The following is a 7,886-nucleotide window of genomic DNA, read 5'->3' on the forward strand; positions in this document are numbered from 1 at the left end:
GTGTCTGTTTTGTGCCGGTACCACACTGCCTTGATGACCACAGCTTTGTAGTACAACCTGAAATCTGGCATTGTGATGCCCCCAATTATGGTTTTCTTTTTTAAAATTGCCCTGGCTATTGGGGGTCTTTTCTGATTCCACAGAAATCTTAAAATATTTTGTTCCAACTCTCTGAAGAAAGTCCATGGTATTTTGGTAGGGATTGCATTAAATGTGTAAATTGCCCTGGGTAACATTGACATTTTCACAATATTAATTCTTCCAATCCATGAGTATGGAATATTTTTCCATCTCTTTGTGTCTTCCTCAATTTCTTTCAGAAGTGTTCTGTAGTTTTTAGGGTATAGATCCTTTATCTCTTTAGTTAGGTTTATTTCTAGGTATCTTATGTTTTTGGGTGCAATTGTAAATGAGATTGACTCCTTAATTTCTCTTTCTTCTGTCTCTTTGTTAGTGTATAGAAATGCCATTGATTTCTGGGCATTGATTTTGTATCCTGCCACACTGCCAAATTGCTGTATGAGTTCTAGCAATCTTGGGGTGGAGTCTTTTGGGTTTTCTATGTAGAGTATCATGTCATTGATGAAGAGGGAGAGTTTGACTTCTTCTTTGCCCATTTGAATGCCTTTTATTTCTTTTTGTTGCCTGATTGCTGAGGCTAGGACTTCTAGTACTATGTTGAATAGCAGTGGTAAGAGTGGACCTCCCTGTCTTGTTCCTGATCTTAGGGGAAAGGCTCCCAGTGCTTCCCCATTGAGAATTATATTTGCTGTGGGCTTTTTGTAGATGGCTTTTAAGATGTTTAGGAATGTTCCCTCTATCCCTACACTCTGAAGAGTTTTGATCAGGAAAAGATACACTCGTAAAACAATCAATGTGATTCATCATATCAGCAAGAGAAAAAACAAGAACCATATGATCCTTTCAATAGACGCAGAGAAAGCATTTTGATAAAATACAGCATCCATTCCTGATTCCAGCTATTTTATATTGTGTAAATATTGGCCAGTATGACCAGTCTCTCTAGTACCACCGATCCAAATTATTTGATGAATGAGGAAACAGAAATCATTATGGCTTGTTGGCTTGAACCCTTTCTTGGCACTTCCAAATGATATAATTAACTACTGTTATGGGAAATCCTTAGCAAATTCCCCCAAATAAATTACGATTCCTGGAACCACATTGTAACATTTTTTTCTTCTTATAGGAACCGAAGACTATAATAGAATCATGACCAATTTTCTTAAGCAAAGTGCGACAAGGTCAATATGCCCTTTTCTAATCTATAGAAATGGATTTCTTCATTGAGTGAGGAGTAACATCTGCATATCATCTGCTCAGAGGGCTTCTGTTTGGGAATTCTCTTCGCTTTATTTTTATTATTTTTTGTGAAACCAAAGTCTCTGGGTAGATTGGTAAGACAAGAAAGATTTCTCTCTTTGTATCTTGTCAAATGAATATTATAATTGGATTTCACCATGGCCCAGAACTTTGGTCCATAGAAAGTAATAAAAAAGATCAGCATACTCCTGGAACATTCACTTAGTGCTCCCTAAGTTTTTGAGATGTGTGCTGTGTATACCTGTTGGAGGGAGACATCCCTCTGTCATCCTCCTCCAAGACATCAAGTGAACAATTTTAGCTACTGTTTGTACAATTAAAGATAACCATGTTCAAACAAATGCCTGGAGGGAGCTAGGACAATATCTGGATATTGCTAAACATTGTATTTGCTAGGGGGGAAGAGATTGAGAAAAGTTTTGTCTATTTCTCTCATTTACTTGGAATTTTCATGTATGGTTTTGAGAAGAATCAGTCAGGTTTTTTTATGGAAAAGGTAATAGATTATACCAAGTTTGGTAAAACCTAGAATAGCTATCCACAGCTAAACAGCTCAGGTCTCTAAACATGCAAACACTTTTGAAAAAAATTTGTACAACGGGGTCAGTAATTTGAAAAGATTAGCAAATATTTGAATTGCAGTGATCTTTGCATGAAAGATCCACCATGATTTAATCTCATGAGGCCTTCCATGAATAACATATAGGATCACTCCATAGAGCTGACCTCCACAAACCCTGATATCTCTTTGCACATCTCATGCTCTGTTGCTTTTGCTGTTGGATTGCTTAATTCAGTCACTTGTCTGTCTCCTAAATATACTATTGGAGTTAGCAGTTTGCAATCACACTTTATTACTCTTCGGGGTGAATGGTATAGATTGAATGTTTGTATCTCTCCAAAATTTATGTTGAAGCCCCCTACTATGATGGTATTTGCATATGGGACATTTAGGAGGTTAATTAGGTCATGAGGATGGGGTTTCCATGATAATCAGTGTCCTGATTAGAAGAGGAAAAGAGCTAACTCTCTTTTCTCCACCATGTAAGGGTACAATGAAGAAGGTGGCTGTCTATAAACCCAACCATACCGGCACTCTGATTTCAGACTTCTAGGCTTCAGACTTCTAATTCATTAATGGGAATTAAATGTTTGTTGTTTAAGCCATCCAGTTTATGATATTCTGCTTTAGCAGCCCAAACTAAGATGGTGATTTCTTTTTGAACATCTTTCTACTCTAAAATATGTTATACATATATCACTCATGCATAATATTTTCCTAACTTCACTTTTATTTGAGGCCCCTATGCAGTATTCATACCAAATGAAAGATCACATGATAAAATTAATTTCCAGATCTATCAGTACTTTAATACTCAGAATTATTTCCTTCTCTGGGATAGGGAAGTGTCTAAAGACCATGAAATTATTGTTTCTGTTCAAGTGAACCAAAACTTTGTTGCATTCTACACATTATAGTTGACTCATTTCTCTGTACCTGACTAGCTATCTGTGCCCTGCCTGGCCCTTCTATGTCCATGTGAAATAGTCTTTGATCATCTGGTCATATATAGGTTACAATTAACCTCATCCTCTCACTTATTTTTTCAGCCTAAACTGGAATCTCCTCATTTGTGTGCCTCAGCTTGGTTTCTTTTATGTAGAGCAACTACAATCTCTCCTAGAAGTTACATGCACAGAGGCATATCTACCAGGATTTTGAATGTAGTTACCAGTTTCTTTCAGAATTATATCTATAAATCTCTAGTTGCATCAGTTTCAAAATCATTACATTTCTACAGATCTAGGTTAAATTCTGGATCTGCTACTTATCAACTGTGTGAACTTGGGCAAATTGCTAATATTCTCTGGGCTTTAATTTTATCTTCTCTAAAAGTTTTATTTGTGGATATGATTGTTTTAAGAATTAAGTAAGATATTTATGTAAAATGCTCAGTACAATATCTGGTATGTAAAGTACATAGTATGTGCAATAATATTAGCAATTATTAATATTTTTGTTATAGTTCTTAATAAATGATATGACATTATGATAATGGAAATTAATGGTATCAGCATAGTAACTAGCAAGGTGTAGTAGACATTAACAGTGTCCATGAATATTTGGTTCTCTTCTCATTCTGAGTATACTGGAGGATTAAAATTCCCAGTCTCTTGAAGATAAACGTGACCATACTTACTTATGGTTAATGAAACATTTGAGAACTGGTATGTGACTCTATATTATTCTCTCATCTCTTTCTCTCCCTGTCTTGGTTATTGCATAATCATTTATTAATAAGGCTGAGCCAACTCATGGAGCACTGGAAAGTTTAAGCCATTGAGATTTTGGTATTATTACCAAAGCATGATTATCTTACTGTGACTTATTTATAAAGTCAATGAAGGAAAAATTGATACAGGTGATTGTTTCTTGGCTGAGCTTGCCTGCAAGGAAAGTTAGAATCTTAGAAGTGGTCAGAGGAACTAAATCTAGGATCAAACAGTGAGTGATTTAAATCTCTCCTAAGAACTATGGTGATCACATGCTTCAGCTGACCTGGCTCTCATAGCAGAGAGTGATGTGAATACTGAGCTAGGTCAGGCACAGCCATCATCTCAGTTCTAGGGAGTATACTATCCAGTCACTGGGCATGAGAAGAGGTCCAGCCTTTGGAAGGACAAGACTGCAACATGGGCTTTAATGAAGAATTCCAGCATCAGAAGGTGACCTAGAATATCTATAATAAAAGTGAGGCAGAAACTCCAGTTATTGAACTTGGTAAATATGGTGTGTTTGTGGCAGAGGGGCAGAGTTTGATAAAATGGAAAAGAGAGAAATGCTGAATTGTTCTCTCATTTGAAGTAAAATATTAAAAATGTTGTATTGTGTTTTAAAAACTTTAAACTCAGACTATTAGACAGATGAAACCCAAAGTGCCCGAGGAAGTAGTCATATAATTAAATAGTCATAAATTAAACCTAGTATAGACTTCACTCTTGAAATTTCATTAGGGCTTGAGAAAATTTTATAATTTAAAAATACTGTAATGCAGTAATTAAACATGAAATAGTATCACTTGAAAGGGAGAAACTGAACCCTGTCAGGAAATGATCAGGTCACAAAAATTATGAATTTTATATTTCAGCTATGCAGAAAGTTTGAAGAAAAAGAATCCTTGGGGATTTTTACTTGTCAGTCAGGAAGAATAAGCTGATGGAGTGAACCATGCCAATTTAAAGGTTTAGTGAGCTGTAACAAGAATATTATCAGTAAAAATGGCCGCATGTTATGTGGGAATGCCACCTCCTTCAGATTTTTTATAAATAGCTCCAGGTCTTGCTGCCATGTGGATCCTGATGATTTTTTTTACCCTTTTCTCTGGTTCTCTATGGACAAATATGTCATCTATTTTTCTGAAGTTTGCTAAGGAAATTTTTACTGCTGCTGCTACCCATTGGTATAATTTCTGAAGTTGCTAGGGACTAATGTTGGAGAGACTGTAGCAGGTGCACAGAAGAGAAAAAAATCCCCAAATAACAGATTAAACAAGATACAAGTTTATTTCTTTCTCTCATAAAAACAATAAAGGTCTGCCAATAAGGACCCAGTATCCTCTGAGGCTAAGCTTCGCCATCTTAGTTGGTCTTGTCTTCAAGATCATCCTTTTGTTGCAGGCCATGAATGGGAGAAAATACAGAAGGGCAAAAATATGCTTCTACTATTTTGTCAGCTTTGATTAAAGGAAGCATTTCTACTCACATTTCATTGGCTTAGGCAGCCATATGGCCATGCCCAACCACAAGGGAAGATAGAATATGCAGACCATAATTCTAGGCAGCAGGTAGGATTTCCTACTATTCTGCCAGTAAAAACACACAGAGATCAGAAGGCAATTAGCTATCTTTGTCATAATGACCAAAGCCACTGGCACAAGTGCTATTGAGAATTTTATTTCAATGTCCAAGGCTTTTTATCCTAAATCAAAACAATATTTTTTTATCAAAAAATACATATTCATTATGTAACACAGAACAATGACAAAAAAGGAGACTATTAAATTTTTTCTCTAATTGCATCATCCAGAAGTAACACTATTGACATCTTGGCATATATCCTTTCATTATTTCATATATATTTATGCACCTTTATATCTATTTACATAAACTAATGAATATATATAGTATATTATAAATATGTACACATACTGATATATATAAATATACATTTAATTGAGCCATATAATACAATTTTATTCATTTTTTACTTATTAATGTTTGCTTATATTAAATTATTTTGTGGAACAGAATTCAAAACTTTTTATTGGTCTATAGTATTTTGTTATATCAAAGAGTTATCTTGAATGATTTATTTATTTATTTATTTATTTTACCTTGACTAATTTAAATGATACCCAAAAATTCTATAAATATATTATACCTGATGTACTTTATGTGATGGTGAACATTGTGTTTTTATTTGTTTGGGCCCATTTTGGATTAATTCCTTAGTATGAATCATTAACCATAGAACTGTTTAGGCATAGATTTTATATTTTGACAGTTTAACATTATGTATCACACTTACATATTTATATTTATTTTTTAAAGATTTAATTGATTTATTCATGAGACACACAGAGACAGAGAAAGAGGCAGAGACACAGGCAGAGGGAGAAGCAGGCTCCATGCAGGGAGCCTGACATGGGACTTGATCCCGGGTCTCCAGGATCACGCCCTGGGCTGAGGGCGGCGCTAAACCGGTGAGCCAACTGGGCTGCCCACATTTTTATGTTTAAATAACTTTTATAACTGAGAGTATTTAGTAAAACTAAATCTAAAACACAATCTAAATTATATAATACCTTATGAAATTAGAGGAGTTTACACAGGCAGTTTTTTAAAGGCTACTTTAGAATGTTAGTGCTTATAAGTTTGCCTTAAAAATAACAACGAGAACAGAAAAAAAAGATGACAGCAGGAGACACATCATTACTTTTCATATTAAGTGAATCATGAATTCTGTCTTTTTAATATTTCTTTTTTATGTCAGGATTGAACAAAATATATTTTCTTTCTTACATAAGGAAATACTGTGTTTATGAAGTAGGAAATTATCACTTATCAGTAATGCAACAAGAGCACAGGTCATTGTGTATGATTTCATAGGGGAAAATTACTCCTTGCAGTGCATTGGTCGTAGCATGTGAGAAGACACCATTTCTTTCAACCTTGAATTCAGGCCTATGTCTTAGCTTCAGGTTGATTAAGTGGGAGAATGCCAGCGACAAAAACACCTCATTTATAACCAATTCAAACTCTCTCTTAAGACACTTGAAAGTAAGACCAAACTTAGAAAAGTCAGATATTTCAAAGTAGGCTGCTTTAATTGTCTTTGGTATATCTTATACATCTTCTTAATTAACAACTTGGACAGAGCTAATCACCCGGACCCTCAGAATAGTTTAATTGTTCATAGAAGAACTGACGCCCTGAAGGTCTTTCTAAAAAGAGAGTACTGAATGTGTGTATTTGACTAGCAGGGGTTTGAAGAAATTTTTAAAGATGTGGTTGTTAATATGGACAAGGAGAGAAAAGGATCTGCTCAATAATTATAATTAGAGATTTGGTAAGAAATCTTTAAAATTTGCTTAGTATTCCTTTTGCTTGATTTCATCCCAAATGAGCAATTTAACAAATCTCATCCTTGAGAAGTTACTCATTTTTATGGGTTGGAATATAAAGCATTTACTCCAGGAATCATCTCTTGATTTTTTTTCAAACTTCAAAAGAATTACTTTATAGTAAAACTTCCAGTTAGGACATTTGCATTGAAAGACATAAGCATCTTCTTTTTCTTAAAACACTATGGTGATAGAATAAGGGCTATTTATTGAATGCTTATTCTGGATTAAATTCTTCATGTGTGTTGCTTCTAATCTTCATAACAAATCTTCAAGGAGGAATCATTACCCTTTTATAAATGAGGAAACTGAGTTTCAGAGAGGATAGAAATTTGTGTCCTGTCTCACAGCTGCCACATGTCAGAGGTAGGACTAGAACTTAGGGCATTTAGGCCAAAGGAACCAGGATGATTGCCTAAGGCAGGCACTGGCTGTTGGATGGAGAAGATAAAATAAGAGGTACAACTGCATAGAATAACTCTGTGAAAAGTATACATGAAGATTAAAAAACCCCCACAAAACTTCTAAGTATTACTTCTGAGTTTGTTTTTTATTATTTAAAACAAAAATAGGGTGGAAAGGGGGAGTTTCAGAATCAAATATTAGTCAACACACACATTATGATAGAAAAGGACACTTAGCATCTTAAATTTCTGGAAATTGTATAGTTTTGAGCATTTATTCTGATTTTATCTATCTATAAAATAGAGGGAAACATCTTTTGAGTTAACTAATGAAATAAGTGGTTAGTTTTCTTCTGAGGGCCTCATATACTTCAAAGTTTATAGCAGTGTCAACACTTACTGAAGGCTCCAAATGTATCCAATGCTAAGTAGATACACTTAGACAATTTAGGAA

This window comes from Canis lupus, chromosome 6 (assembly GCF_048164855.1).
Source record: "Canis lupus baileyi chromosome 6, mCanLup2.hap1, whole genome shotgun sequence".
Taxonomy (NCBI): domain Eukaryota; kingdom Metazoa; phylum Chordata; class Mammalia; order Carnivora; family Canidae; genus Canis; species Canis lupus.